Below are 13,215 nucleotides of genomic sequence, written 5' to 3' on the forward strand. Positions count from 1 at the left end.
GGTTGATCATATCGGCCTTCGACGATAATCCATTATTATATTATACTGATACGTCGCTAAAGAGTTTTAAAAACAACTTCTTTTTATATAAAAGTAAACTAAAAATCTAAAAATTAAAGGAATAACGCAGAAAACACAAAAAATCGCCGATATAACTTAATTACCCTATCAAATGCCAATAGTGTCAAAATTTCATAACAGTGGAGTAAACTCGCCTGAGATTGGAACAATTACAAACAAGTATTACGGCGCGGTAAATTTGAATTACTCCTCCTGGTTTAAAGCGGAGCATAGATAGATTCGATTCTAGAAACATTGAGTATATCCCAGTCTAGAAATTAATCAATTTCACGGGAAAATTGACTACAGGTATCTGATAGCCTTAAGTCATAAGGAAGACAGTGACTCACAGCTTAAATGATGCAGTCCCTATTCAATAAAACTAGCTTGTGTCAGTAGCTCAATATTTATTAGAAAAAAATTATATACTAAAATTAAATAACTATTAGTCTTATAAAAAGCATAAATTATATTTTGGGTTTCAAATATACCATACGTAAATAACAAAAAATATTTCATTATTTTATGTATGATTTTAATGTCACAGCTAAAATGATGCAGCATACGATAAAGCATTACACAACTAATCAATTTGAAATTTGCGAAGTAGGCGTTAGATTAAATTCATAGGTAGTGCAGTTATTTCTGTTTAACCCTTTGAATGCTGCGGACGTCATTTGACGTCTTTGATTTGCCGTGCCTACAGTGCTATGGACGTCATTTAGTTATTTTGATTTGCCGTGAAGTGCTGTGGCCGACAATTGCAGTTTCCTGCGCACGTGTTCATTTCTGGGTAATTCAAGGCGGGGCTAGCGCTTGCTGAGTAGTGGGCGGTCTCTTTACGTCTGCGTTTAGATGTTGTTATTCACTCATTGCCGATGCTTGTCCCAACACGAAAACATTGCGATTTCTATCAGTTTTACTTTAGTATTGCATCATTTTTACATCAGTATCGTCCTATTAGTTTTTATAAATAATGGACGAGCAGCAACCGGGGCCTTCAAAAGCGTTACCAAGACCTAAGAAGGGGCAGTTTTATACTGAAAAAGAGTTACTTGAAATTCTTACTCGAAGCGACAGTGAAGACGAATACATAGAAAATACGCAAAATGCTTTAGATTCCGATGAAGAAATGGACGTTGCTCAAGAGCCCGAAGACCAAACATCGAATAATACCTACGATTTTCTCTGGAAAAAAAAATACCTTCTACCAAAAACATTTGCATTTGACTCGTCAGAGGTTGGTTGCACAATTGATGGGCTGACTGCTGAAAATAAACCTTTGGATTTTTGTAAAGTATTTTTTACGGACAATATAGTAAATCATATAGTTACGGAAACAAACAAATTTTATATTTACGTTTGTGAACATGTGGAAGTATCCGCTAAGTCACGTTTGAAGAAATGGAAAGATACAGATTTCAATGAGATGTGGTTATTTTTTGGGATTACATATCTGATGCCTCGTGTAAAAAAATTGCGCCTCAGTGAATACTGGTCAACAAACACACTATTATCTACTCCAGCATTTTCTGAGCTTATGTCGCGTGACAGGTTTTTTCTGATTTTGCGAATGTTGCATTTCTCGGACAACAATCTGCCAAAAAACGGCGACAGTTTGGTCAAGATTAGAGCAGTAATAGACCACGTACGTGATGCTTTCCGAAACGCTGTCAAGCCGCATAAAGAATTGTGCATAGATGAAAGCCTTTTGCTTTTCAAAGGCCGACTCTTTTTCAAACAGTACATACCCTCGAAGAGACATCGATTTGGTGTAAAGTTTTTTGTTTTATGCGACGCAGTGACTGGGTACATTCTCGATTTTGTTGTCTATACTGGAGCAACAACTGACTTACAAACGAATAATTGTAATTTGGGTAAATCTGGCGATGTGGTGCTAACGCTTTTGGCACGCTATTTGGATAAAGGTCATACTTTGTATTGTGACAATTGGTATACAAGCCCCAGTCTGTTTGTATGGCTGTATAATAGAGCTACAAATGCGTGTGGAACTGTGCGGAAAAATAGAAAATATATGCCGCAAATGGCAGAAAAGCTTCAGAGAGGAGAATGGAGTTTCCGAAGTGATGACAAATTGTTGTCGCTAAAATATTGTGATAAACGAGAAGTATACATGCTTACGAGCTTACATAACAACACCGGTATGGAAACTGGTAAAAAAGATCGCCTCACTGGGAGGACAATTGTAAAACCCCAGTGTATTGTTGCATACAATAAGTTTATGGGTGCAGTAGACAAGACGGACATGCTACTGAGTTCAGTAGAGTGCGTCCGAAAAACTGCGAAATGGTACAAAAAAGTTTTCCTTCACCTTATGGATATGGTTCTGCTCAATGCAAACGTTTTGAATAATATAGTAGCAAAAACTAAAACTTCGTTGGCAGAATTTCAACTGACACTCATCCAACAGATAGTGGAAGAAAATCACAAGGGGAAAATGCGCACGTCAGCAGGTCGAAGATCAGTCGACGACAATCCATTGCGGCTTACTTGTAGGCATTTTCCGTCGCATGTACCTCCCACAACAAGTAGGAAAGTTGGACTAAGAAAATGTGTTGTGTGTGCCAAAAACAAAAAAAGAAAAGAAACAAGTTTTATGTGCCGTGAGTGCAATGTGCCTTTATGTGTTGTGAATTGTTTTGAAAGATTTCACACCATCAAACATTTTTAGAAAGTAAGTTCTACATAACAAATGACTATTTGGTTTTATTTTTTGTTTTGGATAATTTTGTTTTTCTTTTGTTATGGATAATTTTGTTGTTTTTTTGTTATGGATAATTTTTTTGTTTTTATTTGTTTTGTTAACATTTGTTTACATTGAATTTGAATGCAAAAATATGTGCAATAATTTTTTAATTTGTTTTATCTATCTTTCTATCCTAAGTTTTTCTAAACAATAGCGTTTTTGTATTTTTTTGTAAAATTTATTTTGTTTCAAAAAAAAATAAAAAAAATTATAAATAATTACCCAATTATTTTGTTTATATAAAACAACGTTATAAAGAATCATTTAGTCGCATTATTTAGCGCGAAAGCGGCCGACCGTTTTGACGTCAGAAATAGCCGCACTGGGGCATGAGTATCGCCGGAGAGAGAGCCGCATCGAAAGGGTTAATTTGACCTTTCAAAGTATTTAATTGTCAAATAACAAAATTATATCAAAATAGGGCGCCGAACTACGATTAATGAAAGAAATTTAATTATTACTCACCATAGAAATGGTGAAATAGCCAAAAACATATCCAAAATGGTAAATAAATGTTCATCAACAGTTCAGCACATTATTGAACGTTATCGAAATGAAAATAGAGTTGAAAATAAATCAAGGCTGGCGCCTAATAAAATTTTTACCGACCGCGAGGAAAGGTGGATTCTCAGATAAATAGCAAATAATCCTAAAAAAGTGTACCAAAATTGCGAGATGAGGTGGAAAGGCAGTTTGGAAAAAGATGTAACCCCGAAACAATTAGACGAATCTTCTTCTTCTTCTTCAGCCTGTGTTCGTCCACTGCTGGACATATGCCTCTTCCATTTGCTTCCATCGATTTCTACTCTTGGCAATTCTCATCCACTGCTTGCCCGCGACTTGTTTGATATCATCTGCCCACCTCTTCTGCGGTCTGCCTACTCCTCGCCTGTTCTCTCTTGGTCTCCAGTTTGTTAGTCTCTGTGTGCATTTTTCGGGATTATCTCGGGCAACATGTCCGACCCATTGCCACTTGAGCCTTGCTATACGTTCTGCGACATCAGTAATCTTTGTTATTTCACGAGTGTCGATATTTCGAATTTTGTCTCTCAAACTAATCCCTAGCATGGCCCTCTCCATCGCTCTTTGAGTTGTACTGAGCTGCTCTAAGGTTTTCTTTGTAAAGGCCATGGTCTCCAGTCCATATGTAGTTACAGGCAAGATACATTTGTCATAAACTCTACGTTTTAGACACATTGGTATATCTCTATTCTTCAAGATAAAGCTTAACTTGCCGAAAGCTACCCAAGACAATTGTATGCGTCTTTTTATTTCGGCTATTTGGTTTTCTTTGCCGATTTTGATGGTATGTCCAAGATATATATAGTGGTCTACATTTTCAAGACTGACGTTGTCAATATTCGAATTAGACGAATACCACGAAGAAATAATCCGCACGGCCGAAGTGCTAGAAATAAACCTTTTATTAGTCAAAGAAATAGGCGTATTAGATTGGTGTTCGCCAGGGAGCATGTTAATAAAGATTTGAACTTGTGGAATTCAGTAATATTTGCCGATGAAACCTAAATAAACTGAAACAAAGTACTTTCTTTGGTTACACCTCCTGAGAGGTTCAAAATTTATAAATGAGATTTGACCATAGGTATTATGCAGCTGCTGCATTTTCGTGTGGCAAAGAAATTGAGAATGTTTATACATTTTCAAAATAAACTTGTTTGGATCGGATGGAAAAATATCAGTGTGGGGAAGGCCGAATGAAGAAATAAAATTTAAGAAATATGTAAGCTACGGTAAAGCAAGGTGGAGGTGGAGTGATGATGTGGGGGTGTATGTCGTCTGCAGGAGAAGGTAACCTGCATTTTATTGACGGGAATATAAACCAATACATGTATTTGGACATTTGGAAACCAATACATGTATTTTGGAAGAGCGAGGCCTGAATATTGACGGTAGAAGATTAACAAATTTGAAATTCGCAAACGACATAGTTTTATTCTCTGACAACCTTAAGGAGATATGTACAATGCTACATGAACTTCAGTTAGTGTGTGCCAGTGTAGGTCTTAAAATAAACATCTACAAAACAAAGTTCATGACAAACCTAGTACCTAGCGGAAATATCAATATTGGAGACAACGAAGTAGAGCTAGTGGAAAAATACATATACCTTGGACACGAAATAAAGATTACAAGAGACAACCAAACATGCGAACTACGAAGAAGAATAAACCTAGCATGGGCAGCCTATGGAAAACTCAAAGACATCTTTAAAAGTGATATACCAATTTCTTTAAAACGTAAAACATTTGACCAATGTGTGTTGCCTGTGATGACTAAAGGCCGCGTCTCACCATCAAATAATTTGATCAAACAGTTTGAGCAAACTCCGGAAGTACGTCAAAGTGACGTCACAATTGCAGTTTTTTTGAAATTCTAAAAATCTGTGCTCTCACTATCAGTCTAGTTTGATCAAATTTTTTGTATTGAGTTGTCTAACTTGTTCATACTTTATTTAAAATTAAAATTTTTCATTATTATCCACAATGAACACTCAGGATGTGACGTCACTAACTGTCACTTTCAGTTTGCTCAAACCAGTTTGATCAAATTATTTGATGGTGGGATGCGGCCTTTATGGTGCCGAAACTTTGACATTGACAGCTACAACTTCTAAAATGCTGCAAATAGCCCCGAGGAAAATGGAAACGTCAATGCTGAGTATATCGCTTCGTGATCGAGTTAGAAATGAAGACTTAAGACGAAGAACAGGAGTTACCGATGTAATGTCCCGAATTGCCACCCTGAAGTGGAACTGGGCCGGGCACGTCGCCCGAATCAGTGATGGGAGATGGACGAAGAGATTACTTGAGTGGAGGCAAGATTACTTGAGTGGAGATTAGACAAAAGAAGTAGAGGAAGACCACCTACTCCTTGGACTGACGATCTCAAGAAAATGTCTAGAAATTGCATGCAAAGTGCTCAAAATAGAGCACAATGGACAAAAATTAGGGAGGCCTATGTCCAGCAGTGGATGCAAAGGGCTGGAGGATGATGATGATGATGATGATGATGATGATGTATTTGGATATACTAAGGCAGCATCTCACCGCTAGTGCTCAAAAGTTAGGTATCAATAACAATTACCGGTTTTATCAGGACAACGATCCAAAACTTAATTGCTTTATAATAATTGCCGAAATGTCATTAAAACACCAGCCCAGTCGCCAGATTTAAATGTTATTGAGAATTTGTGGTTGAGATTAAAAAATAAAGTAAATAGTGCCCCAATATCAAATCGAAATGAATTAAAAGTCAAAATTACTGAAGCTTGGGACACAATTTCCCCGGAGTACACTAGAAAGTTGGTGGAATTCATGCCTAGACTACTACAGGCTGTAATTGATACTGAAGGAGGACCTACAAAATATTACCAATCATTTTTCAATGCGTTAAGTTTGTTTTCTTTATTAATTTTCTTCTTTTAACATGTGCATCATTTTAGCTGTGACATCAAAATCATACATAAAATAGTTAAATATTTATTGTTATTTAAGTAAGGTATATTCAAAATCCAAAAAATAGCTCATGCTATTTTAAAAGACTTATAGTTATTTAATTTTAGTATGTAATTTTTTTCGAATAAATATTGAGTCACTGACACAAGCTAGTTATATTGAGTAGGGATTGCATCATTTAAGCTGTGAGTCACTGTAGTTAATGAAAAATAAGTACCGAAGTACTGTCTGTCTTGGGTCATATCAATATTGATCCCTTTAACCAACATGTCTTGCCTAAGGGTCTCTTGCAATGTCTTTTTTGGTCTTCCTTTCCTACTCCTTTTAGGAACACGTAGATCAGCAATTCTTCATATTGGGTGATTAACGTCTCGATGTTGAATACGACCAAATCATCTTAATCTATGCGCACTCATTTTGGCATCAAAATGTGCCACCCCTAGACTTCCCTTAATATATTCACTAAGCAATCTCTTCTGCCATATGCATTCTTTGTTCGTCTTTCTTTTTAACTGCATATCATTCAATTCCTTACATCATAATAATTGGTCTTATGGCTGTTTTATGTATATAATTTTTCCTTCAGCTTAAAATCCTAATTCTACCGCATGCATTTCCATATATTTCTCCATTACTGTATAATATCTATCCTATAGCGTATTTCAAACATGCGATGCAGTGTACAAGGATAGCCCAAGCAAACTAAATGAGAATTTTCTTGACAACGTTGCCGCTCTTCACGGCAGCGGCCGTGAAAGGCAGGTACTTGTAGAGGATTATCGCTGTTATCTGCTTTGGAGTTCTACAGGAGGATTTATTTATGATAATTCACAGAATGACAAACGCGCATTCAATATACAACCATACTGATATTAATGTCTGAAACGGACTGTAGGTACTTAATACTTATTACTTTTCACAATTATTTCACCATCCAAAGATGGTGAAACACATTTATGTTCACAAGCGGCTTCCATTTGGTGGAGGGTCAGTTATGGCATATGGGGAGTATATCGTTTGACGCTCGTACAGGGTAAGTCTTCATCTAGAATAGGACATTGACTGTGCGTAGGTGGCTGACACAGGTTCTAGAAGACTGTTTTACCGTTTATGGTTATTCTTGGAGATTATGCAACGTTTATGTATGATAATGAACGGCCACACACTATCTCGGATAGTTGCTGAGTATATTGACAAGATTCATATCACACGATTTGTTTGGCCTGCTCGCAGTCCAGAATTCAATCCCACAAAACATGTTTGGGACGAGATAAAGAGACGCTTAATGAGTCATGTGCCGGTCCCCAGATACCCAAAAGAGCTTCGCGATATTGATGAAGGAATTGAACAATCTTTCGCACAATGTGATCTAAAATCTTATCCAAATCATGCCTCGTCGTTTGCAAGATGTTATCACTGCCACAGAAGGGAATTCACTACTGAAGTTCTTAAAATTTCAACTGTTTTTACTGTTTCAACAAAAATCAGATCAAATTATAATTGGCCCTTTCCACTATTTAGTATATCAAAGGAAAATAATTCATTTTCATTACTTTTAATAAACTTAGGACTAAAACATTGTTTTCTTTAAGGAGGTAGGCGCAAAATTTTGGTCCAGTACTATTTAAATGCATTCATTTTTCGCGAATCCTTAGAAAACTAATATATATATATATATATATATATATATATTGATGTGATCTTGATTATTGATATGAGATAATATTCTTATATGTCATTTAATTTAATCAATGCATTAATCATAATCTAATTAATTTACCAGATCACATATCAATATGTTTTCAATCTCAGGGCGAATTATAAAATGAATTACTTACTCTCGTGGCTTCTAAGTATTTCTCAATGGTTCCTAATCGGGATAAGAAAGAAAAGAGTAAAATAGTACACACATATGGGTTACAATTATAATCAAAATATGGTTTATTTTATTTAAATGGCAATCACTGCTTAATATTTGCTATATCTTCTTATTCTTAAACATAACATTTACACATGGGAATCTTATTTCCTTTTGGTTTCCAATTGAAAGTTTTTATTAACATTTAACTATTAGGATTTATTAGCAACAATTCTATTTAAGTTTGATGAAGCTTTTCGGATATTATTGATTATGTTCTTCAATTTTAAATGTGGTATTTAATACGAAAAACCCATACATTCATGTCCAAACAAATGAGACTGACCTTTTTCTGGTGAACTGAGAATGTCTTCACACAAGACCCGTTTCCTGCTATCCTTGGCTGCGATCAAAACCTCGTCCTGGCTTCCAGTAATGTTCTCCTTTAAAAACTAGCTCGTATAGCTCCCGTTCCTGCTTCTGTCGTGATGCCGTGTTTCTACCTTTTTCGAAACTTCAATCAGCTACCGGGACACTCTTGGCTCAAGGAGGTTCTTTACTCTCGACCTGGCCTACCTCTCGTTCCACGATAGATACTCCACACTCACGGAACTATACCGGCTTTCTCACTCTCCGTACACTACCGTCTACTACTGGACTTCACTTCTCGACAGCTCAAAACATTCTGATCTATATTTGTCGTTCATTCCCCTACTTTCTAAATATCCCTTCCAGATTCACAAATCAACCTTCCACCACCAACTCTCATTCGCAGTCTTCCTCAAAACCAATTTTTAATCTTTCTAAATATGCTTAATGGATTTCAAAAAAGAAATAGTTAATTCCCATTCTAAAATTACTTTCTACTATTTACAAATTTTAATGACCTATTCTCTATTTCAACTGAGTCTTATTTAGCATAGGCTAATGATCGAACCTTCCGCGAACAACGATAATGACCTATTATCTTTTTCAACTGAGTCTTATTTAGCATAGGCTAATGATCGAACCTTCCGCGAACAACGATAATGGTACGCGCCATTCACTTTGTTTATTCTAATCGCATTGTCCCGAGTTTCGTAAGCTTCGTCTAATCACTTCTTAAAATTAAACATAACAATTTGTTGTATACAGGTTGTTCTAAATTTATATGCCCGTGGTTGAGAAAATTGAAAATATTTTATATTAAATTGAATTCTGTTTATAATTATCAAAATTTAATTTTCATATCAAATAGAAATATAACAAATCCCCGCCTTGTATTCGATAAAATTTATCTGCATTTTTAAATAAATTTTCTCGAGGCAAACCAACTCCCTGTATATTTCCTTTTTAATCTACGTCTTATATCCTAACTTACTATCTACTTCATGTAATTCTGTTTTTTATTCGTGATATTTGTATACATCGTGAATATTATAAATTCCTCGGATCTTTTCCGAGTTCCTGTGCCTCAACTCATAACTATTTATCCCATTTTCATTATTCACGATATACGGGCCTTCGAACACAGGCATCAACTTTGCGCAAATGCCCCCAGGAAGATTTGATACTCGTAATGCCCTCACGAGTACTTTTTCACCCTTTTGGAAAGTCACTGGTCTTCTTTTTCTATTGTGTTCCTGTCTTTGGATATATTTTTCGTTGCTTCGCCGTAATCTTCTCTGTACGGTTTCAATCACCTGTTGATATTCTTTTGGCTCTTGGTCTTCCCATGGCCTTATCGGCAGTACACCCTTCATGATGTATTCTGGGGTCTCTTTTGTTACTGTGCTCGGAATTGTATTTAGATACCTTTCTATTTCCGCCATTTTCCTGTCCCAGTGGCGATGCTGACCATCTGTTGCAATGCGAAGAAATTTCGTCACTTCCTGTATGAATCGTTCCGAAGGATTACTCTGTGGATGCCTGATGCTGACAAAATTTGTCTCTATTCCTCGTTCTCGAAGTTGTCCCTTGAAACGATCATTTCGGAAATACGTTGCATTGTCCAGTAGAATCTTTTTTGGTGTTCCTACTATGGCTATAAAATTGTCAATTTTTCTTAATATTTCTTCCCCCTTTGTTGTGCGGCAACTATATAATTTTACGTATTTTGAAAACACATCCACCATTACCAAAATATGTTTGTTCCTTTTAGTGGTCATAATTAGGTCGCTTAACATATCTATTGCTACAATGTCTAGTTTGTTTCGGGCTTCAATATTTTTGGCAACATTTTCGTTTTTGAAATTCCGACTCTTATATTTTTGACATACATCGCACTTCTGGGTAATTTCCTTTGCAATGCGGTAATCCTGTCGGCTGATGTAATTTTCCCTAAAAACGAGCCAAACTTTTCTGCTACCGATATGTCCATTGTCCTCATGTAATTTCTTTATTATCTTTTCGGCCAATGTCTGTGTCACTAAATATAGTTCCTTTCCGTCTATTCTCTTAAAATATATGTTATTTTCTACTTCCGCTCTTCTTTTCCCTCTTTCCTCTAGGTCTTCCTGGTTTGTCCTTATCTCATTTAACGAATATATCCCTTCTTCTTGTATTAATCTATTTAGTCCCACCTGTAGAGTAACTGTTTCCTTTTTTCCGGTGTCCTCATCCCGTGTTAGAGCGTCGGCTATTATGTTGTCTTTTCCTTTTATATATCGGAACTCAAAATCATACTCCTGTAATAATAGAATGCCTCTATGTATTCTATTATTTACTAATCTATTCTTCATGATATGTACTAAAGCTGCATGGTCTGTTTCGATTGTGAATTTTGCTCCCAATAAGTAAAACCTCAATTTGTTTACGCAATATAGTACACTGGCAAACTCCAATTCTGTAACACTATATTTTCTCTCATGTGTTTTAGTCACTCGAGATATAAAACATATCGGCACTTCTTGGTCGTTTTGTATTTGAGACAGAACTCCTGCAAATTTTTGTATGGACGCATCAGTTCGGAGTATAAAAGGTAAATTGTAAATGGGGTGGTATATTTTCGTTCCTTTTGCGAATTCTCGTTTTAATGTTTCGAAAGCTTCCTCCTGTTCTTCTTTCCAATTCCATTTTATTCCTTTTTTAAGCAATTTTATCAGAGGGATTTCCTTTTGGCTCAAATCGGGAATCAGCTTTTTAAAATAATTAATCGTGCCAAGAAAACCTCTCAATGTTTTCAAATTCGTTGGTCTTGGGTATTCATCTACGAGCTTGACTCTGTCTTCGGCTAATCTTACTGTTTTGGTGTCCAATTGAAAACCCAAATACATGACTTCTTTTTGAAAAAATTGACATTTTTCAATGCTTAATTTCAATCCCGCTGTGTCCAATTCTTCCAGAATTATTTCTATGTGTTCCAGATGACTCTGAGTATCTTGTGAAAAAATTAATAAATCATCGATATAATGAACTATGAAATCTTCATGGCGATTCAAAATGGTATGTAGAGCTCGGACGAGTGCAGCACAAGCACTCTGCAATCCAAATGGCACTACCTTAAACCGGTAGACAATACCATCAATAGAAAAAGCGGTGTAGTTTCTACATTTTTCAGCCAACGGTATCAACCAAAAACTGTGTTTTAAGTCAATTTTCGAAAATATGTGTGACCCGGTGATTCTTCCAAAAATGGCCTCGATGTTTAGAGGTGATTCATATTGTGATACAGTGTGCTGGTTGATATTCCTGGCATCTAAACATAATCTCAATTCTCCATTGCTTTTCTTTACTATCACAATCGGGTTAACATACGGTGAATCACATCTTTCGATGATTTGATCTTACAACATTTTATTTATTTCGTCTTTCACCTCTTGTCGATACTTGTATGGAATCGGGTAAGTCTTTGATCGAAAATTTCCCAAGTTTTTCACCTCAAATGAATGTTCGTACTTTTTAGCCACTCTGTTTTCCTCATTGATCAAATTTTCGTAGTTTCTTAACATCAACCGCAATTCTTTTTCTTTCCCTTCTCCACATATCAATTTTCTGTCTTTTTTCTCAGATTCTTCACACATGTTTACCGTGCATTCTGCATCCTCGTTTGCATATACCTCCTCTTCAAATACCACTGTTTCAATCATATTCTTTTCACTTTCATTTTTTAGCTTTATTTCTTCTTCTCCTGAGCTCGTCTCTTCTTTTGAGGAATCCCAGGTTTCCTTTGTTTCTGATACTCTCAAATTTTCTTCTTCTGGGCTCAACTCTTCTTTTGAGGAGCCACAGGTTTCATTTTCTTTTATCTTTTTCTGACCTTTTCTCCTTTTTTTTCTTTGTCCTTGCTTCGCTGCCAAATTCATTTCCACTGTTTGTTCTTTACCTGATTCGTCCGTATTTTGTTTCTCATGTTCCTTGTCCTGTTCTTTTTCTTTTTCTTCTGTTAGTTTCATCGTATTATTTTTAAAATCTATCACTACATGTTTTTCTGCCAATTCGTCAACTCCTACTATCATGTCATGTGACATGTTTGGCATTATTACACATTGTAGTGCATACATATTCTTACCCAGTCGTACCATTACTCGTATGCCTTCATTTATAGTTGCCAATGTCCGTTTGTTTGCGCCCACTAAATTTACCCTAGGTATTTTGTAAATTAAATTTGTTAAGTTAACTTCTTCTATTAGTTTTCTGTTGACCAATGTTATTTCAGATCCAGTGTCTATCATAATTTTAATTGGTTTCTCGTTGATGAATCCATCCACAAATTTTAAATTAACTCCATTTTTCTTTTCGTTGTTTCCTGCCAATTTAATAAACTCCTTGGGGTGACAAAAGATTCCTGTTTGATTTTTGGTTTTTAGTGAGCGCCGTCGTGAAAAGACGCCGGTTGCTCATCGTTGTTTATATTTTCGTCATAATGTCTCTCTCCGTCATATTCATCTGTCTGGGTATTATTTACTTCTCTTCTATTTTCTCTTGGTCTGTCGGATCTGTTTCGGTTTTCTCGATATCCCTGTTCATTTTGTCTACCATTATTTCTGTTTTCTTGATTTGGGCGTGTGGTGTTTCTATTCTGGTATTCTCGATTTCTGTCCTCATTCCATTGCCTATTTCTTTGTTCATAATTT

The 13,215-nt window shown here is 35.9% G+C and overlaps 1 protein-coding gene across 1 annotated transcript in view; it reads right to left on the bottom strand.

Moving 5' to 3' along the window:
• Positions 1–13,215, bottom strand: part of LOC114328595 (uncharacterized) — a 288,450-nt gene that overhangs the window by 77,212 nt on the left and 198,023 nt on the right. The window lies entirely within an intron of this gene.

The sequence above is a fragment of the Diabrotica virgifera genome, chromosome 1 (genome assembly GCF_917563875.1).
Source record: "Diabrotica virgifera virgifera chromosome 1, PGI_DIABVI_V3a".
Classification (NCBI taxonomy): domain Eukaryota; kingdom Metazoa; phylum Arthropoda; class Insecta; order Coleoptera; family Chrysomelidae; genus Diabrotica; species Diabrotica virgifera.